Source organism: Natator depressus, chromosome 1 (genome assembly GCF_965152275.1).
Source record: "Natator depressus isolate rNatDep1 chromosome 1, rNatDep2.hap1, whole genome shotgun sequence".
NCBI lineage: Eukaryota > Metazoa > Chordata > Testudines > Cheloniidae > Natator > Natator depressus.
In genome coordinates this window covers 180991012-181016864 of record NC_134234.1, presented here as the reverse complement: position 1 = coordinate 181016864, position 25853 = coordinate 180991012, and the positions used below count along the sequence as shown (strand labels likewise).

General features: G+C 41.1%; 1 protein-coding gene and 1 non-coding gene across 5 annotated transcripts in view; one reads left to right on the top strand and one right to left on the bottom strand.

Annotated features, from left to right (window-relative positions):
* CADM2 (cell adhesion molecule 2) overlaps positions 1–25853 on the bottom strand; it is a 1028770-nt gene that overhangs the window by 420633 nt on the left and 582284 nt on the right. The window lies entirely within an intron of this gene.
* LOC141981142 (U6 spliceosomal RNA) lies at positions 2078–2180 on the top strand. The gene has a single exon (XR_012637684.1). It is a non-coding gene; the product is annotated as a U6 spliceosomal RNA (small nuclear RNA).

Genomic DNA, 25853 nt, shown 5'->3' with positions numbered 1-25853 from the left:
GTGTAGGCACAGCACTTTACATTGCTTTAGTAATGGGGGAACAGTCCCTAGTGGCCCACAACAGGAGATCCAAGTAAATCCCCATCAGCACTCTTAATGAGAGTGGCTGGAAGCGGCGGCCAGTACATCCCTCGGCCCGCGCTGCTTCCAGCGGCTCCCATAGGCCTGGAGCAGCGAACCGCGGACACTGGAAGCTGCGATCGGCCGAACCTGCGGACGCGGCGGGTAAACAAACCGGCCCGGTGCGGCAGGGGCTTTCCCTGCACAAGCGGCGGAACAAGTCTGGGAACCACTGATATAAAGCATTACCAAAACGTACAGGAAAATGAAACCAAACAACCAAGCAACCCAGCTTCTTCTCTCTCCTGCTCATTCACATTATTGCCTCCATTTGTGCGGCTTGTTTTCCTTCATTATCTTTGTATGTGGCACTGTAGCACTGTAGTTCATGACAAGACATCAGTTTAGCTGCTCAGCATTTTGAAACAGAACTTCAGAACCTTTATTAGTTTTTTGCTAAAATGGAAATCTGTTTGTCAGATAAAGTTAGGTTGCAAAACAATTGGGGCTTTAAGTAACACTTACGCTTCCCAAGGCTAGCTTTCCTGTTTCTGTTTTCCATACTGTAGATAATATTACATTTTTCTGGCTCTCAATTCTGAATAAATCACACATTAGATGGGATATTTAACTAAAAACACAGCTTGTAAGAGCCTCTCTTTAAATTCTGGACAACTGTTTCCATTCTGACAAATGTTCAATGAGCTGCAGTAGATCGATTAAATCTTTTTAGTCTTCTTCATTGGTCATACAGTAGTTCTGCTTTGGCTTTCCCCAGAAGAGGCAGATATATACAGATAATTGATCTGGCAGCTGGTCTCCCTGTTGGCAGCACATTGTAGAGGCATTTTATCATCAGGCTAGCTAAGTATACTTAACTTTTACACTAGAAATAAAAATACCCCTCCAGGAATAAAGTCAATTTAATATTATTTTATTCAAGAACATTGTTGCCATAGTGAAAGTTAATTATATAGAAAAACATCAAAATCTATATTTGAAGTTTAGACCTCTATTTTCTCAAACTACGATTTAAACACCTGTGGTGCTTTAGTACTATTTACATATAGCACAGTGTGCAAATCTTAATTTCAGCCATGATCCTTCAATTGACTGCATGTGGATATAGGAATGCGCTTGCATGCAGACAGTGACAGGACTGAGGCTTTTTTAACTTAATAACATAAGAATGGTCCGACCCAGTATGGACAATGGTCTGTCTAGCCCAGTATCCTGTCTTCCGACGATGACCAGTGCCAGATGATTCAGAGGGAAACAACAGAAGAGGGCAATTATCGAGTGATCTATTCCCCGTCATCCAGTCCCACCTTCTGACAGTCAGATGTTTAGGGACACCAAGAGCATGGGGTTGTGCCCTTAAACATCTTATTTAATAATCACTGGACCTATCCTCCATGAAATTACCTAGCTGTAGCTCACGAAAGCTTATGCTCAAATAAATGTGTTAGTCTCTAAGGTGCCACAAGTACTCCTTTTCTTTTTGCGAATACAGACTAACACGGCTGCTACTCTGAAACCTAATTCTTTTTAGAATCCAGTTATTCTTTTTGCCTTCAAAGCATCCCCTAGGAAGAAGTTCCAAGACTGACTACATTGCGTGAAGTAGTACATCCTTATGTTTGTTTTAAACTGTCTGCCTATCAATTTCAGGGTGACCACTGGGTTTTATGTTATGTGAATGGGTAAAGAACACTTCCCTGTTCACTTTCTCCACACCATTTATAATTGTATAGGCCGCTATCATATCCCCCTTAGTCATCTCTTTTCTAAGCTGAACAGTCCCAATCTTTTTAACCTCTCCTCACATGGAAGCTGTTCTATACCCCAATCACTACCTTCTGTATATTTTTTCCAGTTTTAATGTATCTTTTTTTGAGATGTGGCAATCAGAATTGATTGCAATATTCAAGGCATAGGCATACCATGGATTTATATAGAGGCATTATGATATTTTCTGTCTGATTATCTGTCCCTTTCCTAATGGTTCTAACACATTAGGCTTCGGCAGCACATACACTAAAATTGGAATGATACAGAGAAGATTAGTGTGGACCCTATGCAAGGATGACAAGCAAATTCGCGAAGCATTCCATATTTTTTTGGGTTGGACTAGATGACCTCCTGAGGTCCCTTCCAACGTGGATATTCTATGATATTCTATGATTGTTTGCATTTTTAACTGTCACTGTATACCGAAGAGAGATTTTCAGAGCGCTATCTGCGGTGACTCTAAGATCTCTTTCTTGAGTGGTAACAGCTTACTTGAGATTAATATATTTATAAACTCCTAAACTAATTTCATGCCTAAGTAAAGCTTTTCATATGGGAAATAAACTGAATATTTGTATCACAATCACCTTTTGAGGTACCCATAACTTTGTATGTATAGTTGATACGATTTTTCCAATGTGCATTACTTTGGGCTTATCAACACTGAATTTCATCTGCCATTTTGTTGTCTACTCACACAGTATTGTGAGATCCCTTTGTAACTCTTCAGAGTCAGCTTTGGACTTAACTATCCCCTAAATTATCTCCAAACCTTGTCACCTCACTGTTCACCCCCTGTCCAGATCTATGAATATGTTGTACAGCATGAGTGCCAGTATAGATCCTATTTACTTCTTTCCAGTGCAAAAAACTGATCCTTTATTCCTACCCTTTGTTTCCTATCTTTTAATCAGTGACTAATCCATGAGAGGACCTTCCTTCTTATCCCATGACTGCTTACTTTGCATAATAGCCTTTGATGTGGGATCTTGTCAAAGACTCTCTGAAAGTCCAAGTATACTATATCCACTGGATCACCGTTGTTCATATGTTTGTTGACTTCTGCAGAAGAATTCTAGTAGATTGGTGAGACATGCTTTCCCTTTACAAAGCCATACTGACTCCTCCCCAACATATTGTGTTCATCTATACATCTGGTAATTATGTTCTTTACTACAGTTTCATCCAGTTTGTCCAGGACTGAAGTTTGGCTTAGCGGTCTATAATTGCCATGATTGTCTCTGGAGCCTTTTTTAAAGATTACATTAGCTATCCTCCAGTTTATCTTATATAGAGGCTGATTTAAGTGATAGGTTACATACCACAGTTAGATTTGCAATTTCATATCCAAATTCCTTCAGACATCATGGGTGAATATCATCTTGTCCTTGTGACTTATTACATTATATTAGCATTCATTTAGCTTCTCTGCAACAAACTTGTCCTCCTTGAGTGCTATTTTAGCATCATGATTGTCCAGTGGCCCCATTTATAGTTTAGCAGGCTTCCCACTTGTGATGTACATACTTAGATTTTTTTGTCTTTTGGTAGTTGCTCTTCAACTTCTTTTTTATACTTTCTAATTATACTTTCACATTTGATTTGCCAGAGAAAGGAGCATAAACTATTTTCCTCAGTAGGATCCGACTCCAATTTTTAAAGGACACCTTTTTGCCTTTAACCACCTTTTACTCTGCATCTAGCTATAATGGCTTTTTTGGGAGGCGCCCTCTATTTTTATTTGGGATACATATTTAGTTTGAGCCACTATTATGGTGTTTTTAAGTAGTTTCCATGCTGCTTGCAGGCATTTCACTTGAGACTGTTCCTTTCAATCTCCATTTAAATAACTTCCTCATTTTTGTGTAGTTCCTCTTTTTGAAGTTAAATGCTACTGTGGTGGGTTTCTCTGGTATTTTCCCCCCTCTAGAAGGATGTTTAAATTTAATTACATTATGGTCGCTATTACCAAGCAGTTCAGACCCGATTCTTTGTTTCATTTAAGATTAAATCAAGAATTGCCTCTCCTCTTGTGGATTCCAGGACTAGCTGCTCCAAAAGCTTACTTAAGATTAATATATTTATAAACTCCTAAACTAATTTCATGCTTAAGTAAAGCTTTTCATATGGGAAATAAACTGAATATTTGTATCACAATCACCTTTTGAGGTACTACATCCACAGCAGTTAATGGTTCATATAGCAGCTATAAACAGGTTGAATTTAAAGAAGCTTGTCTTTAGGTTAGATATGTTTTTTTCTACTTTATTTTGATGCTTGTGATAATGTCAGTTTGATAGCTGTGGAGACCAAAGTCTTATTTTCACTTAAGGGGTACAGCAAAGGCAGTGGCGTAACAGGCTTCTCCAGCAACATGCTTCAAATGTGACCCAAAGGACCATCTACAAAGGAGAGAAGATTTATTCTCACCATGGTTATTCCATCCTTACCCTCTCTGCTAAGGCTCCAAACAAAGGTACTAGTTAATACAAAATGAGCCAGTGTTGGTGCTGGGATGTGAATGCCTCTCCACAAGGAACTGGACAGAGATTAATAACTCATTTCACAGTGGCCACAAAAAAAGCATCACATGGATTCAATACTAGCCAGGACTAGATTGGTGCTCAAATACAGTGATAGTGTACATGCATATATGTAGCTCAGATTATGTTGGATAAGAAAATATCAATAATGAATTGGAAATAGAATATCTGGAGCATCTTTTAAGTCATTATACTAGTGTTTGCATTCTTCAGATGAAGCTTCATTTTATTATGTGAAATTATATTCTGATAAAATGCAGACATTTTATTATGTAGAGACTACAGTCTGCATGATGTAACTTCATATTTGTTACATGTAAGCAAAGTCAGAGTTCTATGGAAATAATATACATAACAATATGGTTAAATTCCACTCAAATACATTATCCCTCACTTTACCTATTCAATATTCGAGTACAGTGCATTTTTCCCCCATAGGAATTCTTTGTACTCCTTCTGGTCTAGTCTAACTGTGACATTGATTTAAACTTTTAATGACCATTAATGCTTGTGGGAAATATTCCAGAAAATTTGTCTCGGGCCAATTAAACTGATATTTAAAGGCACATCACTTCATTATTGTCTGAAACAATTTTCTTAGTTGGCCTCCCTTATATTCACTTTTGTTTTGCCTCCAGTTTTTTGGGGGGGTTTTTTGGTTTTTTTTTTTGTTAAGTAGAGTTTATTGTCCTCTCTGGCTTCGCAGTAACTCTATTATATTCCTATCATCCTCTTCTGCAATTTGCATCTGTGATTACTTCCCCACATACTCGAATAGGTCAAAAGGGCACGCAAGCAGATGACTCTGAAGTTGAAGCCAGTAGCACACTCTCTGGCAGTTCTTTACTCCTGAGGGATCATGACCATCCAAACTGGAAGGTGAGACCCCCCTCCTACAAAGAATATCCATTTTCTTGCTACTAGTTGAGCAAAATTATGAGCCCAATAAGAATGCAGGTCTCTTACTTACCTTGCAGCAATATGTGAGGCAACCAGACTAGCTGGGTAACTTTGGGAGTATTTGTATTTATAGGTTACATAATTTATTAAAATTCACTATTTTATTCAACCACACTTCTAGAATTAATAAAACATACTTATGAAAGATCTGCAAAAGTTATTTTTTTATTTTTTGTTAACCCATTCTATTATAAAGAGCAAAAGATGTCATGCTAGAATAAAATGCAGATCTTTTAACGATAATGCACAGAAGGTACTGAATGTATAGAAACAGACCAAACTAAGGAGAAGTCAGTCTTAAAATAAACCTCAAAAATGTAGCTTGCACTTGTAAAACACCTTTGAGGCACATCATGAAGTGAATGACTTTTCCAATTACACCTGAAAGCTCTAAATATCCGCTGGCTATTTTTCACCTTTGATTCATTCAGAAAAGACCATGATAAATTATAAAAAGGTACAAGAGTAAAAAATGGGTGCAAAATTACCAAACAACACTCACACAAGGATGAAAAAGCTTTCAAAAATATCTCTAGTTCTTAGTTTTGATATGCGTTCTGCTATATCTTTGCTTTGATGTAACCAATTTAAAAACTACTATCACCCTGGCTTATCATACATATCTACTAATTATTGGCACATCCCATTTTAATGAATCAAGTGTTTAACTCCTTTGGTCTCATTGAAGAAATCTATAACAAGCCACTAGCTGCATCTCCATTGTAAAGGTTACTTCTCAAACAAGCTTAAAATGGGGTATACATTTTTCTCTACAGGTAGCTTTTCAATGAGAATTTACATTTATAGTTTTTATGCCTTTGAATTTACAGTGGGTTGCTGGTTTATAAGTGTATGAAATTGGTGTATTCACATTTGTCTACAACAGCCGCCTTTTTAAAATTTTGTCAGTTAATATATTTTAAGACGATATTATGTATGGACATGGAAATCGGTCAAGAGCTAAATCCTGAGTGGATCTGCTGCAAGAGATAGCTTTTTAAAAATAAGCTTTTAGTATTAATAGTAATATTTTAGTTATTCTTCAGAAGTGAAGGTTTAAAGGAAGCCAGCACATAAAATCTTCACCATCAGAAAAAAATCACAAGGAATTGCCCTCTTTCAAACTGGCCCCCATTATCCCATTGTTCTTAGAGTGACTGAAGGCACAGATTTCCCTTCAGTTAAGATGGACATCACTTCCCTCCAGCCTATGTATGCGGAAGTTAAGCCTGCCCTTAGTCAAGATAGCCACTGCCTCCCATTGTCTTCAAAGGAAGTTAAGCCAAGATGCCCTCAAATAAGAGAGTGACGTCTGTCTGACCAATCAGGGGACAGAGAGGGGCACTGTAAGACACAGATGAATATTAGAAGGGAGTAAGGGGGCAGGTGGGAGAAACTTGTGTGTGTGTACACACGTGTCTATTCACATGTACACACTGTATGGTGGAGTGCAAGAAGTGGAAAATGGAGGCAGAGCATGTAAAGGGAAATGTAGAAGGGATCCTGAGGGTCAGGGCAACAGCAAAGACAATAGGAAAAAGAGAAGGTCAGGACTTAGAGGCACAAAGAATACAAAATGCAATATTTGCCCCCTAATCTCCCCCCCACAGGCACACACAGGTTGCCCGCAACAAATTAACTCTCTCATCCTACAGATGTCAGCCTTACAGCACTACCTTCACCAAACTGCTTTCTCAAAAAATACCAAACTATTACACCAAAGACCACAGCAAAAACAGTGCTGGGAAGGAGTAATGTAGTGAAGAGGATTTGCAGTAGAGTAGTTTGAGGGTTAAGAATAGTCTGATGCATCCCTACATTATGAATCACAAAATAATATATATATATATATATATATATATATATATATATATCATTTGGAGCAATTGTCTGAATTACATTCATTCTACAATTAATGGAATGATACAATTGACCCTTGAGTACCAAACGCTTTTATGCAGCCAGACTTCTCTAAATAGTTGTTTCTGCTTCTAATTGCTATGCTAGTATGTTCTTCCTTTTAAGACAGCTATTGGAAGTGTTTTTATATTCTTACATTTGTATTTGTCATTATTATATTTGTATGCAGAACTTTGCACACCATGAATGTCTGTAACTGACTTGTATCAGGGGATATTTATATTCTTTTCTACTGAAAACATGAAATTGCCCATTTACCACAATCCACCTGTGAAATCTGTCATTCCTTCCCTTTGGGTTAGGCCTGGAAACTCAGTTATAAATTAGGGCTTTTCTTAAATATGTAACATTATAAAGGAAGTACCTCAAAAGAAGAGTTAAGTGTAATAAGTAATTTATTTTACATTAATACTTATTTTTAATTAAATTATTTATTTAAGTTTAATTACCACATATAAAATGGACATGTATGAGATATCCATTTCAGATATCTTCTTGTTTCCTAGCTATTTAACTGAAAAAATACTCAATCAAGTGCGTGGTACCTATAAAACCAGTGATTAACACACAAATTAAAAACAAGATTCCCCAAGTACATTTAGCATACGTAATATTTAAAATATCTGTGTTGCAGGGTGGACTAGGTCTGGAGGCCTCGTGGCCCTGCATAACCCTGACCCAGAATAGAGCAGAGAGAAGTCCTCCAGAGGCCTACATTACAGAGTTACGTCAAAGGAAGCTGCCTTAAGTCAACCTGTTAATGTATGTGTCTACACTATTGGGTCTGTAATCCACCTCCGTGAGAGGTGTAGCGCTTAGATTGATTTTCATGGGCCGACTGCGAGGTAGTGCATTATGGTAGACACAGCGTTGTATAATTCAACTTATTTGGCCTCCGGGGGTGTCCCACAAAGCTCATCTGTGACAGCTTCGGAGATCATTCTCAACTCTACTGCACTGCAGCCAGGTACACAGGAAACAGTCCCTCCCCTGCTAAAGCCCTGGGAACTTTTGATTTCCCATTTCCTGTTTGATCAGCAATGGGAGCATGCCAGCTTGAGCACAGCTGATCATGGAGACTATACACCCCAAACGCGCTCCCGCCTGGATCTCATTGCTGTGTGGGGAGAAGAGTCTGTGCAGGCAGAGCTCAGATCCAGCAGAAGAAATGCTGACATCTATGCAAAGATCGCTCATGGAATGGGGGAGAAGGGCTACACAAGGGACACACAGCAGTGCTGTGTGAAAATAAAAGAACTTCACCTCCCTTGCCTTTTGGGACGCTTGGCGAACAGTCATTCTGGTGCTGAACCCCACACATGCCAGTTCTACAATGAGCTGCATGCAATTCTCGGGGGTGACCCTACCAGCACCCCCACAAGAAACATGAACACCTCACAGGTGTGAGAGTCTAGGGACAACAAGGAGGAGGATATGGTAGATGAGAAAGAGGAGGAGAATGGGAGACAGGTGAGCGGTGTATCCATTCTCCCCCAGAGCAGGGAAATATTTTTAACCCTGGAGCTCTGTAGGTTGCAGGACATCATGGTGGCTGACAGTGATGTCAGGGAAGGCACCTCTGGTGAGTATACAATTACAATGAAAGTCCAGTTAAACTTCAGCGGGCACATACATTTGGTGGTATTACATGTTTACTGTGAAGAAAAAACGAGGTGCTGTGGTTCTCTGCTTACAAGAGGCCACTCCAGCGATGCAGAGGGTGCCCCCCCCCCCCCAGAAAAGACTGTTTATGTGGCCTGGGATAGCCTGGGAATCCTCCATGGATATCTCTAGGAAACTTTCATGGAGGTACTCTGCAATCCTTTGCAGAAGGTTTCTGGGCAGGGCAGTCTTATTTCTTCCACCATGGTAGGACACTTTCCCACGCAACCCCTGAATTAATTCTTCTGGCATCATTGTGGTATGCAGCATAGCAGCATATGGACTGGGTCTATACCCAGACGCTTGCAGCATCTCCTTCCTTTCCACCTCTGTTTCCCTCAGGAGAATGATATCATATAGGGTCGCCTTGGGGAAATTCTCATTAAAAGTGCTCTTACACGGAAAAAAGGGCATGTAGACCCACCCTGCCCCCGCACATTCCAGACTGTCAAACCACGTGGCTGCTAACGTGCCTTTACTGTGCTTGGCGTGGGTTCGGCAAGTAGTTTAAAGTGTTTGATAGGGGACTGGGGCACCACATGAGAGATTTCTCAATTTGGGAGTGAAAACATTCCCCCTCGCCCCATTCCACAGCTGCCTGTGGTGCTATGGGGAACGGCCATTATTCAACTAGCTACTTGTGCTCCTGACATGAGCCTGGCATAAACTTCATTAAAAGTGCGGTCACGCGTGACCTGGGTGGGGGCATACTCACCATGCCTAGAGCAGCAAAACGGCACAGTGAATAGTTACGGATTCCGGTTATGTTATGGCTTGCACCTAGTGTAATAAGGTTTTGGTTTTTTTATGAAAACGGCCTTGCTATGGAAACATTTTATTCGTGTGCAATGTCTCCTTTATTTTTCCCCCAACTGACAGCTGGAAATGTGTCCTTCAGCATGTCATCAACACCTGAAAGCAAACTTTTGGTGATTAGAAGGAGGAGAAAGAGAACACGGGAGGACATGTTCACCGAGATAATAAACACCTCCGTGACAGCTGACACAGAGCTGAGAGCATGTAGGATTTTACTGTCTGAGAAGTTAGACATGGACATGGAGAGTAGGACAGTTTTCAAAAAGTGAGAGCATGCGGCACAGGATGAGATGCTTTGGATTATGAGGGACCAAGCAGACATGTTGAGGTGTCTGGTTGAACTGCAGGAAGGCAAGAGGGTAGAGTCCCTCTGCAGACCGTGGTGGGCAGCCAGCCAGCATCGCATGGCACAGATTCACCCTCCCCAAAGTGTTCCATGAGGCGTGGATGAAAAGTCCATTATCCCTTTCACTTAACTCGAGGTGTGGGTGGGGGAGGGTACAAGGAATAGAAGGAGCCCATTCACAGACCTTTGATGGTCTGGAATGCGGTGTTATGTTACACAGCTGAAAATGTTTCTCCCATTCCAACTTTACAACCCCTTTTCCCCAAGGTTACCTTTTCTTTCTGTTCTCCCTCTTTACTTATGGTTGTTAAATAAAGTAAATGGATTTGAAAAATAGATGTTCTTTATTGAGTAGAAGCAGTGGGCTTGGGCGAGGGGTTGGCTTTACAGGGACAGTGATACAAGCCAGGTGAAGGTTTTGGAAAGCCCAATGCAGACAAACAGTTGACACTACTTTGTCGCATTACTGAAATGGCTTTTCAATAGCCTTGCAGATACGCAGCGCCCCTTCCTGTGCTCTTCTTATTGCCCTGGTGGCTGGCTGCTCAAAAATGGCTGCCACGTAATCTGTCTCAACTGCCCACCCCTGTGGAAAATTTCCCCCCTTTTTTCACAGATATTTATGGAGCACACAGCAGGCAGTTATAACCATGGGGATGTTCTCCTCACTAAGGTCCAACCTTGTTAGTAGACTTCTCCAGCACCCTTTCAAATGACCAAAAGCACATTCAACCACCGTTCTGCACTTGCTGAGCCTATAGTTAAACCATTCCTTACTGCTGTCCAGACGGCCAGTGTATGGCTTCATGAGCCATGGGAGCAAGAGCTGGGTCCCCCAGGATAGGCATCTCAACATCATCAGTGTTAATTTTGTGATCTGGAATGAAAGTCCCGGATTACAGCTTTTTGAACAGACCCAAGTTCCTAAAGATGCGTGCGTCATTAACCATTCCTGACCATCCTATGTTTATGTCGGTTAAATGCCCCATGATCCACCAGCGCTTGCAACACCATTGAAAAGTATCCCTTTCGGTTTATGTACTCTTTGGCAAGGTACTCTGGTGCCAAGGTGTGGATATGCGTGCCATCTATCACCCCACCGCAATTAGGGATCCCCATTGCAGCAAAACCATTCACCATGTCCTGCATATTTCCCAGACTCACTACCCTTCGTAGCACAAGTCGATTAGTGGCCCTGCACGCTTGGCGCACAGCAGCTCCCACAGTTGATTTACGTACTCCAAATTGATTCCCCACTGACCGGTAACCGTCTGGCATTGCAAGCTTCCAAACAGTGATCGCCACTTGCTTCTCCACTGTCAGAGCAGCTCTCATTTTTGTGTTGCTGAACTACAGGCCAGGGAAAGTTCTGCACAAAGTTCCTGGAAGGTGGCCTTCTGCATTCGCAAGTTCTGCAGCCATCGTTTGTCATCCCATACCTGAAAAACGATGCTGTCCCACCAGTCAGTGCTTGTTTCATGGGACCAGACTCAACAGAGGGCATCTGCTCTGTGACTACCAGCAGCTACTGTGAATTGTTTTTTTCAATGACTTGCTGCAGGACATCGCTATGTTCTGTGCGGTGGCCGCCGTAGTAGGGGAAGACGTAAGCTGTTTGAGATGCTCACAGCAAGAGAGCACAACTGAGCAGGCTCCATGCTTCTGGGGTTACGGCGTACGTGCAGTGTTTTTAAGGAGCAAAAACCACTGGGTTGTTTGCCGTTGATATGAGGGAAGGAGCACAGTGCATCATGGGATGCCTATGCAATGTTTCCATTCTCCCCTGCAACAATGTTTTGGTCCCATGAGGCATTGCACAAACTTCCCAAAACACTCCATCGAGACAATGAGCATGTGGCCATGCACAATCAATTTCATTAATTCGGGGGCTCGAGGTCGAATTAGATAAAGTCAACTTAATTTTGTAGTGTAGACAGGCCCAGACAGTCGAGAGTGGCTGCAGATGAGCAGCCAATCCGGGACCAGAACGGTCTTATATAAGACAAGCAGCAGAGCACAGAGGTTCAGTTGCTGTGTTCAGGCAGGCAGCTCGGTGGGCGGCTCTGGGTGCAGGGAGGGATCTGGATGCACAGGGGCTCAAGTGAAGAATTCTGAATGCAGGTGGAATGGGACTCTGCAGGGGAGTCCAGGTGAAGGTGGTTAGAGCTCGGAGTAGTGGGGAGGGGGAGGCTGGGGGAGTGGGGCTTGGTAGGGGGGGCATCAGGGTGCAGCTGGTTGGGGCTCAGTGGGGTGGGGGTCCAGGTGTAGGGGGCTCCTGATGCATTAGGGAGGGGTTCTGGGTGCGGGGGAAGGGGAGCTTCTCTTCCTGTCCTGCACCCAACCCTCATGCATGCGGACCCCCTTCACCCCACTGCCCCTCCAGCATTTCCCCCCCCACACCCCGTTGTGGAGCAGAGCTTCCTGCAATTAGGGGAAGTTTCTGGGAGTTGATCTGACCCAGCCCCTACTCTGTGTGGGGAGGAGGAATTCCATTTCTGTCCTCCTCCTCCTCCCTCCCAACCTCTCTCCCCTGGCTACCCAAACAGATGCCCCTGAGCTGCCAGGGAGGGGTGAGTTAGCACCAGTGCAGCTTTTCTTTGCCTCCCCACAGAAACCATTTTCTGCAAGGAAGTAAAGAGAATCTGCAGATGGGGGCATTTTTCTGCTGTGCTGCAGTGGTGCAGAATTCCCCGAGGAGTAATACTGTGTTATAGCAGCAGTGTATGCACTGCTGTCATTTAAGGCTTGTCAGCATTTCTACTATAAACCCATTTGTGGGCTTTCTAACCCAGCCATAAAGATTTGCTAGAGGCTAGATCTTGGAAACAAATTGACAAGCCAAAAGTACTTTCTAGTGCTTTATTTTCAATAAAATGCCCTTTAAAGTTGTTTTAAACTATTTTCCGTTAGAGAAATTAATTAGTATGAAGCATGAAAAGATATGAGGGACTGGTCAGCACAATACTGCCTGATCAAGGGCAGTCATTCAACACAGTGAACACCATAATCTCTTCATAATATACACTGAAGTATTCCCTGATGGTTTGCAGTGAACGGTACGCAATGCAAAGCTATTTGAAACTATCAAGATACTCTAATATTCAGACATAGAGAGCCATAATAAGCCTGTATCATCTAATTATAGTAGCACTATGCAATGTATCTAAAGTAAGATGATACATGTTTTTAAAAGTTAAGGAAACAAATGAACCACACCTCCATGCCATCAACAACATAACTGCCTTCAACTTATGATAGTGAGGAACAGGATTCTTTAGTATCACAGACATGACTTAGCATGAAACCATTTCTTTTAACAGTCAAAAAATAATCATATATATAGTATATCTTCCTTTTCTAGCAACCTCCATCAAATTTCACCTTCTATATATAATTGCTGACAGTTCTTTGTATTCCTTTATAGCCAACGTGTCAGCCCAAGGCATTCATGCCTTTCATGTAAGCGAACCCTTAGGAATACCAGTTACAATGGCACCTGAAGTGAATGCTGGGTATAATAGACTTGTCTGTGCTCTTACATTTTTATCCATTATATCCAGACTTCACTTCATCATGGGAGAAGGGGATTTGAAAGAGTGTATATGTAGGGGATCAAAATGGATGAAACTGCACAGTTGAAATTAAACTACCACTCAAAAGTTTGCCTGATAATTCTATCTGGATTTAAGTTCACTTTGTAGTCTGGATGTGGTCCCCCCCACCCCATATCTCTTGTTTGTATTTACTTTGTCAAGTTACTGGTATGAGTAACAGGAGAGTCCTCAGTAAAACTGCCATATGATGGCTGATAGCTGAAGCTTGGAGACAGCAAGTGGAAAACCAATTGCTATTTGTGTATGTCTGTTTTTGAGCTTTTGAAGGCAATAAAAACACTCATTATATGATGACTTGGGAATTTTAAGTTAAATTTTCTCTTTAATTACAGCAGAAACACAAGAGGCAATACATGATATTGGGGGTGCTGTTCCCTGAACACAAATCTGAGATACTTCCAGTACTTGGAAAAGTTTCCTTCTGTGTAAGTAAGTGCCTGGAAGGTCCAGTACAGATCGCCAATAACTTTCCCTTAGAAGAGACATAGTGGGTCTCAGCATGATCATCTTGTCATTTGTTTTGACTAGATACTCATTCAGGATCTTGCTCCAAGGTGAGAAAGAACTCTCATCAATATGATCATCAGGAAGTATCTTTTCCTTTTTTGGCAGCAGAGACTGGCTTCCTTGCAGTTCCATTCCTTGCAATTTTCCTCCTGATTATAGGAAACTTGAGAATCTTTTCTGGGGGAGAGGGTAGGCAGCAATTTGGAAGATTTTTGTCAACCTTTTCTTGTAGCCCCACTGAAACAATGCCCAGTGCTCAAGAACCATGTGTGTTTGAGGTGACCAGAAGCCCTCCGGGGTAAAAATTCCCTAGGCTACCTCTCACAGGCAGATCCTGGATGGTTCCAGGAAGTGACTGGGTGGCTACACAGTCTGGAACTATTCTAAGTTCTTTGATGCTTCCAGAAAGGGAGATTCCAACTCTTCAGCCTCTGCTGTTATTGAGGAGGCAATATCAGCCCCCATAAAACCAATCCACAACCAGGCATTCTTTTCTCTTGAGATACAGAATGCAGAGCCAAGAGAACTCATAGTGACCTCTGTTTTTTTTAGTGAGGCAGTGTGTGTTCTTTATGATGTAGGACACATCCTCAGACTTTCTCTAGAGCCCAGTGCTGGAAGCCAACTGGACCCTATAGGTATTTGCCTCTTAGGTAGCATCTCTTGCTACTGTTTCTTTGCATAAAGGTAACTGATGTAGGGCCAGGTTCATGCCTGAGCTGTCATTAACTAGCTATTAAAGCTTCCAGCATTTGTGCTGGGGTAGGGACTCTAAGAGGGAAGAGGCATTTTCTGAAATATAACCCACCCTTTTGATCATGAAGATTTCATAGACCATAAGAGGAAGGATCGCAGCTGTAGACTGGCACACTGTCAGTCTGAAGGAATCCTCACAGCAAAGCCCAAGGTTCTGTGGCATGAAAACAGATTCAGCGTGTCTTTACTGTGGCCAAAAACACCTCATTCACCACAGTCTCATATGATATAGCCAGCATACCTATGGATAGTGGCCCTTAAATTTACCCACTTCACCCAGCCTACTAAGGAACTGGGAAAGTTGTAAGCCTACTGCTCCCGCTGCCACTAAGAAATTTGTGACACAACATTTTTATTTTGTTTTTAAATTAATATTTTAAAATAAGCTTTCAACAGAAATAGTTACATGTGACAGACAACATCCACGCAAAACAAATTCACTCCACAGGCCAAACTCACAGGTGACATGTAAGGCAGTTTCAGGTTGCCCCACTTAGGCTCTGACCCCCTCAGTCCTACTTCTTGTTTAGCCAATCTTACGCCTACCACACTACGAGTGTGGTAGGGACTTTCAGATGGTATGATTGTAATTACATGCCAAGGAGCCATAAGAAGGCTAGAATTAAAGCAGAGTGAGAGCTAAATATATATTCTGAAGGCCACTAAAGTATCAATATCATTTATTCACTGCTAAGATTTATTCTAAATCCCTTGTGGGATACACAATGAAGGAAAAAGAAAAGGAGGACTTGTGGCACCTTGCGGATACAGACTAACACGGCTGCTACTCTGAAACCTGTCACAATGAGGGAAGTTGGAGAAGTACCACTACCATAACCCCCTGCTCTAACAAAACTGCTCTGCATCTTCAGAGAGCAGATACAAATCTGACAATTACCACAAAATGTTCATAATCAATAACTCATTTAGCTTTGTAATGATCATCTCCACCTCTCTGTCTATCATATATTCCTCTCTCTCTATCTCTCTCTGTATGTATATCTACATGATATATGTTTATATCATACACACACACACAAACCTTGGTCTATTTCATTACGTCAAATGTTATGAGTCCTTCCTATGTTATTGTATTTCCTATTGTAGTATGCTGATGATGGATTCTGCTAGATAACAATCCAAAGCAGTGCGGACCAAAGCATGTTCATTCTCATCATCATCTGAATCAGATGCTACCAGCAGAAGGTTGATTTTCTTTTTTGGTGGTTCAGGTTCTGTAGTTTCTGGATAAGAGTGTTGCTTTTTTAAGACTTCAGAAAGTATGCTTCACACCTCATCCCTCTCAGATTTTGGAAGGCACTTCAGATTCGTAAACCTTGGGTTGAGTGCTTTAGCTATCTTTAGAAATCTGATATTGGAACCTTCTTTGTGTTTTATCAAATCTGTAGTGAAAGTGTTCTTAAATCACACAACATAAAATGTAAACAAACTTATTTCTCTTTGTGATTGGCTAAACAAGAAGTTGGACTTGTAGGCTCTAATATTTTACATTGTTTTGTTATTGAGTGCAGTTATGTAACCCCCCAAAAAATCTATATTTGTAAACTGCACTTTCAAGATAAAGAGATTGCACTATGGTACTTGTATGAGGTGAATTGAAATATACTATTTCTTTTGTTTGTCATTTTTATAATGCAAATATTTGTAATAAAAATAATATAAAGTGAGCACTTTGTATTCTGTGTTGTAACTGAAATCAATATATTTGAAAACGTAGAAAAACATCCACAGATGTTTAATAAATTTCAGTTGTTAGTCTATTGTTTAACACTGTGATTTAAAAAACTGTGCTTAATTGCGATCAATTTTTTTTTAATTAAACGTGTGAGTTAACTGCGATTAATCGATAGCCCTAAAATTTATTCTTTATACAGTGGCTTTAGTAATCTCCTGAATTTGTAAACCAGAAGGTGTTCTGATTAGCTTCTTGTTTCCTTTCCATATGTCTAAGCCATTCTCCCTTGTCTTCTCCTTTTATAAACTATTTGGTTTCATTTCAATATTCTGTTGTACTGTACAATGTGACTTTATATTCACATGAAAAAGAAATCACAACATACAATTAACTAGTTTTTCATACAACAGAAAGAGAATACTTAGACTAAGGCCCATAAACAGAAGCTAGGGGTACATGTAATGAAAAGACCCTGTATGGGCAAGGCACACAGAGGTCCAGTAGTGGGTCAAATACCACTTTAGGCATAGGAAATCTCTCTCAGCCTGATAGACTCTTTAAAAGCAGAAGAAACTTTTAAGGCGTGACCACTGCAATTAGTGCATCTTATACGTCAGTTTAATCGAACCTTTCTAGCATTCAGCTAGCAGTTCCTTCATTAACAATACAATACTGTCAACAAGAAATAGCATGGAATAGCCTGCAACAAGTATATTACAGTTTTTTAAAAAGTGGGAGGAAAGTAGTAAGGATATAGAGGGCAGTGTGCAAACTTATAATGAACCTAAAAACTACCACCACATGTCAAGTTGCCTATCCCCTTTATGCTGAATCTATTCTACTAACTGCTGCACTAGTGCAGATTTCAATTGCTGCAGGCATTCACTACTCACCCCTCCCCAAAATTACCTCTATTGAAATCTTTTAAAATAAATTTTTAGATAAAGTTTTTCTTTTCTTGCATGAATTCTATCCTAGAACTATGTTGCTCAATACACTGATAATTCTCCATGAATAACTAAGAGTGTATGTACAAATGACTAAGAATACTCATCTGGCATATTGAGGTTCAATTTAGCAACATTGTACATTGTACATAATGCAAAGCAAACCTTAAAACAGCTTTTTATATGGTAATTGCCTGGCACGCCTACAGCATGTCATTCTTTCTGGGAACTCCCACTCTCTCTTTATAGTAAAGTGAAACAGTGGAGTGTGTGCAACATTCACTTTCAGAATCCTCAGAGGATGCATATTTCAGCATACCCTTCAGGCTTTTAATTGTTCCATTGGAAGTCACTCAGCCAGGGTTTTGTTGTTTTGGGTAGGCTATGGGATAATTCATGGGCGGCTAGTGACCCGGCCATTGGGGAAGGCTAACACCTCCCCCCTTGTGCACAAGGCCCTGCTCCTCCCCATCTGCCCTCCTCCCTCTCAGGAGCCCAGAGCAGCCCCACTGCTGGGTGGCCAGGGGGTTAGGCACTGGCCCCGGGGCTCCGGCACTGGCCCCGGGGCTCCACACAGCTGAGCTCCCGGTGCCGGGGCGCTGGACAACACAGCCCCAGCACCAGCCGCCCTGAGTCCCTGTGGGAGGCAGACTAGCCAGCCCCAGCAAGTCTGGGACAGCCAAGGCAGAGCAGTGAGCGCTCTGGTAATCACAGGAGGGGACCTAGCCTGGGAGTGGAGTATGGGTGGGGCCACACTAGGCTGTTTGGGAAGGCATGGCCTACCCTTGCCTATAATACCCGCCGACCATGGGATAACTGAATGAACATAAGAACAGCCATACTGGGTCAGACCAATAGTCCATTTAGCACAGTATCATGTCTTCTGACAGTGGCCAAGGCTAGGTGCTTCAGAGGGAATGAACAGGACAGGTAATCCATCCCCTGATGCCCATTCCCAGCTTCTGGCCAACAAAGGCTAGAGACACTTCAGAGCATAGTTTTGCATCGCTGCCCCTCCTGGCTAACAGCCATTGATGGACCTATCCTCCTTATTTGGTTCTTTTCTGAACCCTGTTATAGTCTTGGCCTTCACAACATCCTCTGGCAAAGAGTTCCACAGGATCCTGGAAGGACAACCTCATTGCCATGTTGATACATATATCTATACTGTACTTTTGATTTGATTAGTTTAATTTGCTAGTGAATAGTGTGCACATGAAAAGTACCAGGTTAATAGTTCTGAAGCATGAAGTACTTCATTACGAGAACAGATGCAGTTTTGGCACCAACAGCACAACCTTCCTGCAATGTCCCACCATGGACCTTGCTCCACACTAGCTTTAGGGACCAACTCTCGATGTGAAAATCTTCAATTCTTGCCTATGAAAGTCTCAGTCAATCCTTCACCTACCCACAAAGGCCACCAAATGTGGTGCCAATTAAAGATAATTGTGATTCTTTTTTGAGATATAGAAACATGTCTACTAAGAACTGGATTAAAATAACCAACCAACTATGATATTTTACCTTCAAATATTAGGTGCATGGTGACCTTTTAAAGTGATGCAATAGCTGACCTTTAAGATGCAATCACCATCACCTTTGTTGTATATTTGCTCACACCACAGAACTATCACTTCCAAATTGCAGACATCTACCACATCTAAAAATACAACCTGCAACAGGATTACACACTGTAAAATGAATCCCATTTTGAGAAACCCAAAAATGTTAGTTGTGCACCTCTATATTTCATTGTATTATCTAGAGATTAAATGTATTATATGTTTGAAAATATACTCAAAGTTCAGACTGACTGCTGACAAACTAACAGGAAACAATACCTCACATTGATAGGTTAAAGCTTGAATTACACAAGAAAATTTTGTAAAATTAAAATTAGACTTGGTGTAGATCTCTAACTTTATGATCATGAAAATCAATCTTGAAATGCTTTTATATAACAGATTGAAAATGAATCATGAAGACTTTGTAAAATGAAGAATCTACAATACTTTGCATACATTACAGGTAACCTTTGACGTGGCATTAGGCTTGCACCTGGCTTTCAGTAAAACTACTTTCCAGCTTTAATTGATTAATTTACATCACCTTTATTGTTTATAAAAGCTGTCACACATTCTTCCTTCATAAATCCCAGGAGGTTCGAGTTAGGAAACTTCAAATAGCTCAGCTAAAGTACTTGCATTCTGGTTACATGATCCAGGCATACTGTTTCATGGCTTAGCTAACTGAGCTTCAAAATAGATTGAGATTGATGTTTGCAGGCTAACTACATTCAGTAAGGCTTATACAATATTTGCATTACTCTGTTTACACAGACAAAAACACTACTTTAACTTCTGTATTATTATTATTATTATTTTGGCAGTATTTCAGTGCTAGGGAATACTGTTTGAAAGCATCATATATTTTAACAATATTTGTTCAGTATTATTTTAAACCTAGACATTTACATTTTCCTAACAGCCAGCCAAATCAGTGCTTTATAAGAAACTTCATCACAACCAAAGGATTAATGTGTCCTTTAGATTCTCTAAATTTCAGTGCAGACCTGCATGTTACCAACCATACTGAAGGTAGATAAGATAGGTAATTGAATTTAGCAGGGAGAGCTCTGAGGCTCCACCTCACCAGTGTACGATTTTAACCAGCACTTTAAATCTTACAATATATTAACTTCACTTTTTTTCTTTGATTAAATATCCTGGGTATCCTTAAAATTTTTTTTTTAAAAAAAGGTTATTTTGGAACTGAAAGGATAGGCTCAATTAACCAAGAAGTTTTTGGGTCCCACTGCAATTGTGACCTCAGTTTTTCTGTTGTATGCTTCAGCCACCATACACACCAAATGCTCTTTAATTTCATCCTTGGGTTGTGTACACATATCACTGGTATTTTTAGTACCACTTTGAGTAAAAAAAAAAAAAAACTATTCCCTATGCCCTCATCTATCTGAAATTACCATTTTAAGGCTGATTAAAAAAGGATTAGTGCCAATGTTCTATTTATTAGTCTGTGTTTTCAACTGGAACTGATGATGTAGTATTTGTCAATAACCAGTTCAGAGCCTTAAATTCCACAAAATGAAACCTTTGCAACAGAGTCCATCTGCCTGAAGATTTTGAAGCAAGCGCCCGTGTAGAGGAAAACCATCTATTATATGACGATACAAGCTTAAAGTGGCATGTATCACAGCTGTTTGATTACTGCTGGGAAGATGACTTGCACCCTCCCCCATAGTCCTCTATCAGCATCCAGCAGTGATAGATTGAATTTCTCTTGCTTTAGCATGGTGATGGATTACCTCAACAGGATGTAGAAGAATGGTAGAGTCTGGGCTGAAATTAATTAACATCAGAACTAAACTATACTGGAATTGATCTGTAATGTGATTTGAGATCGATTTGAATAGCCAGAAAAATACCTTTAAAACTTCTAAGCAGCATAAATGATGAGACAGTCTGGGTGGTTTTCCCAATGACATGGTCCAAACCACTCTAGCTAGTGGAAATCCCTGCTTAGGAAGCCAAATCAGGCAATCTAGGGTTCTGGCCACAATGGTGTTGAAGTCAAAATTTATAACTAACTTTAAGCAGTCACATTTGGAAGTTTTGTCTTGAGCGTTGCCTGGTCATAGGTTCAAGTGAAGTGATTTGCTTTTGCCTAACAAATAGCATTCCTTTCTGTCTAAAATTGGAATGGCACGGGCTCAAAACTTAGGTCCCAATACTGTAATTCAATCCACTAGCCCAGGAAGGGCAAACTATGGTCCGCAGGTCGGATCCGGCCCGTCAGGGCTTTAAATCCAGCCCACGGGATTGCCAGTCCCATGGCGCAGTGGGGCTAAGGCAGGCTCCCTGCTTGCCCTAGCCCCGCGCTGCTCCCGGAAGCAGCCAGCACCACGTCCCTGCGGCCCCAGTTGCTAGAGAGGTATGGACCATGTCATTGGGAAAACCACCCAGACTGATGTGTCATCATTTATGCTGCTTAGAAGTTTTAAAGGTATTTTGCTGGCTATTCAAATCGATCTCAAATCACATCACGATCGCAGCTCCCATTGGCCGGATATGGGGAACCGCGGCCAATGGGAGCTTCGGGGTGGTACCCACAGGCGAAGGCAGCAGGTGGCGGTCCCGCATGCCCCACCCCACCCCAGGAGCCACTGCCAGACATGCTGACCACTTCCAGGAGCGGCGCGGGGCCAGAGCAGGCAGAGAGCCTGCCTTAGCCTGCCTTAGCCCTGCTTCATGCCACCCTGTAGCCACTCAAGGTAAGCGGCGCTGGGCCGGAGCCTGCACCCCAACCCCCTCCTGCACCCCACACCCCAAACTCCCCTCCCTAATTCCCCTAACCCCCTGCCTTGAGCCCCCTCCCACACCCCGCATCCACTCCCGCACCCCAGCCCTACATTAAGGGCTCTGCATACAAATTCCCCACCCAGATGTGGCTTTTGGGCCAAAAATTTTGCCCACCCCTGCATTAGCCTGAGCTTGTGAGGAGCACCAGTTAATTCAGTGAGACTGCATGGCAACAGGGGTCGAAACACAGCAGATTGGAACACAGGATAAGGGTTTAAGATGATGAAAAACATTGGCTGATCTTTCCAGTAGGAGGAGTGTTACTCTAGACATTGGAACATACACAGTGCTCATAATGGGGGTTTGATTGGGGCCTCCAAATAATATTGTAATTAAATATTAAAGTAATAATCTTCAAGACAATAAGTTTAGGGCATAGCATTCTGTCCTTGTGAATAACTAGGATAAGGATTGGTGCTAGACTTTTTTTCCTCCTTAAAGTGCTACTTTGTAGAGATGCACTTTATGACCAAAAGATTTTTGTGAGGACTTCCTGAAGCAACTAAATGCATATTTCCCCTGTCCCTTGTTCCAATTTGTGTTAGTTTGAGGGAATGTCAGAACTTCCAGGAAAACAGAAGGATAACGGTTAAAGACAAAATTCAGTTTAAATGTTAGTATTATTTTTAAAGCCAAATAAATAAATAAAACAGTAATCCCATCCCTCAGCTGTCAAATGACTACTTGAGCTTGTTGGGCAAGTTAAAGAGAGACAGGCCCTGGTATCCAAGGACTTGGTTGCCATTGCCAACTGTCTTTCACTGCTTTTTTCTTCTGCGCCCCAGTAAATACAGTAAATTAGACCAGACAAGAGGGCTTGTTTTTTAAAAAAAGGGAAATTTCTTATTGTTTGAGTAATTAATTTCACAGTTACTTCATTCTTCATAGAAGTGAGAGTCTGGGAGTCCCTGCAGGGAACAGGCATAGTGCAGACAAGGGTTATTCAAGTTTCTCTACAATATTTCATAGTACATTCCATCCTTGTGATCACTTAGGAACTTTCCAAGTCATCACTCCTGGCCTGAGCACTGAAAATCTCAAAGACGATCTTCAAGATGTCAGCTCCAGGTCTCAAGAAGCTGTATGATGCATTGCCGCCAGCACAACAAGGGAAAACAAACAAACGACAAGGAGTCCGGTGGCACCTTAAAGACTAACAGATGTATTTGTGCATAAGCTTTCGTGGATAAAGACTTCACTTCTTCAGATTCATGGAGGTTTTTACCCACGAAAGCTTATGCTCAAATACATCGGTTAGTCTTTAAGGTGTCACCGGACTCCTTGTTGTTTTTGTGGATACGGACTAACACACCTACCCCCTGATATGTGATACCATGCAATCTATTTTTAAGTCTCACACTAAGATGGCCCTATCCCAGAATTCTGGAATAAAACTTATATTCAATACTGAGCATCTTTGCACATTATTTCAACAGGTGTACATTGTTTTTCCCCGATGTGCCTTACATATCCTATAACACAGTGGCCTTTCAAGTCATTAAGACAAACATAACCCAAAGAGCTTTCACCGGACCCTGCTCACATAAGCCAGCAAACAAAACTTATCCATTTAAACCCTTTTCTAAATTACGTTGTATTTTGTTTCCTGTTGTAATTTATCATAGCATTTTATAGTGGTTATCGAGATAATTAAGTTCTAAGGCAGGGTTCTAACAGCAGGGAACACAGCAACATACATTAAAAGGGTTTTAAATAACCAGGTTTTAGTTAAAACCCCAACAGTACTCAGTTAAACAAGTTTACCTTTGTAGCTGCAGCTTACATTTTAATAAAAAAATCATAATTGTTTTTAATTTTTTAAGCAAAAGTTTGAAATCATACAGTACCAATTTAGCAGATATGGTGTGAAGTTGTGTCCTGCTGACAATTTTAATTTGAGTAGTTTTATAGTTTGTGTTTTGGCTGTGTTCCCATTTAAGCTGATGCTTAATTTGAACTTTAAGTTTTGTTAAAACGGTCTTCCAACAATAGCTGCTTGTGTATGGAGAGGGCCAGAGAGGGGAGTGGAAGACAGGATAGTTTAAAGTAAGGTGAATGATTGAGGGACATTTTCCAACACAGCAATAGGTACTGGGGTCCAAATGATACTGTACATATTCAAGATTCTTTAAAAAATATTAATCTTCTTTTTTTGTTGTTTCAGAGGATTAGCTGTTATGACGGAGGGGAACCTGGCCCAAACTTGAGTGAGTGGCACTGTGACCTCGTGCTCATTCCCCCTGCCCCTTTCTGTCATAACCACCAACTCATCAGAAGGCTCAAAATCCCTCTCCCCACATCCTACTCAATCCCCAACCCTCTCTGATGAAAACCTGTGGGATTGAAGTGGAACAACCTCTGGTGGTTAAAATGGAGGTGGCACACTGTCTTGAGTGGCCTGTGCAAATAATGTACATTTTTGAAAAGAGACAAAACACTTCCAAAATGCATTTAACTTCCCAATTTAGTAATCTAACACTATGTGTATGCATCGTCTATTTCCAAAAGGGAAAGTATAAATAGGTAATTTTAAAAAAAAAAATCTAAGTCCAGCTCTTTTAGAGGTGTCCTTATTTTAACCTCTGCAGAAATGTTTTCTATCGTAATGCAATAAGTACATGGTTAGGGTCTGAAATTACATCGTATGAAGTTACATACATAGGTCTATCAGTATGGCCTCAGGCCTTAGAGCTTAAAAAAAGGATATCACCGTAATATCCAAACAACAAGATTTTTGGTTAGTAAAGCCACTCACAAAACCTTTATCTACTATGCTCGTATAGACATTATCAGGGAATCCACAGGCTATTGGCAGAGTTGACAAGATGCCTATTTAATTTCTATTAATATTTTCAAAAGTCCCTGTTTTCAGTTGATTTTAACTTTGCCTAACTTTAACCATTTGAGTTGAACTCTATGCCTGGTCCCCCCATTAGACTGAAAGTTCTTCTGTTGTTGTTTGTTGGCCAAACTAGCTCAGCTGTTTCTAAGAAAGTGGTTAGTGAAAGATAGCTAGCTTTACTGATAACCAAAAGAAAAAAAAAATCACAAAATCACACTTTGAAGAGCTCTTGGCCTAGATTTTTAAATGTATTTAGGCATTGCCATGCTCAACATTGCAATGCTAAACTGATTTACACTCCCATTAGAGAGACGAGGTGGGTGAGATAATATCTTTTACTAGACCAACTTCTGTTGGTGAGAGAGACGAGCTTTTGATCTCCACAGAGCTCTTCTTCAGGTCTGGGAAAGGTACTGAGCTAAATAGAAGGTGGAATAGATTGCTTAGCATAAATAGTTATAGACCATTCAAGGTGAAGTGACTTGTTAACACCTTTACAACCATGGGACAAAAAGGGGCAGGGGGTAGTAGTTTACAGATTGTTGTAATAAACCATACATTCAGGGTCTTTATTACACCCATGATTTTTAGTGTCTACCAATATGAATTTAAGCTTCCAGACTCATCCTTTGAAGGTGTTGTGCAGGTTTCCTCTGAGAATGAGGACTGAGAGACAGTTATTTTGTGAAAAGTGTTTGCCCACAGGTCATATGTTGTTTTTCTCACTTATAATTTTTCCTATGTGAGTTCATTCGAGAGCACAGTGATTGTCTGGTTTCACCCACATAGTTGTTGTTATTGGGACATTTAGTGCACTGTTGAGGTAACAACATGGTGTGATAGGAATGTGCAGGACACATGTTGTGGGGAGTATTGTTCATCACAGCAGTGGAGATATATCTGCAGGTTTTCCATCTGTTCTGGCTGGGTCAGGTGACACTTTGAGTTGGTGGGTCCTGGTCTGTGGGGAGCTTGGTTCTGATGAGCTTGGCAAGGTTGGCGGATTGTCTG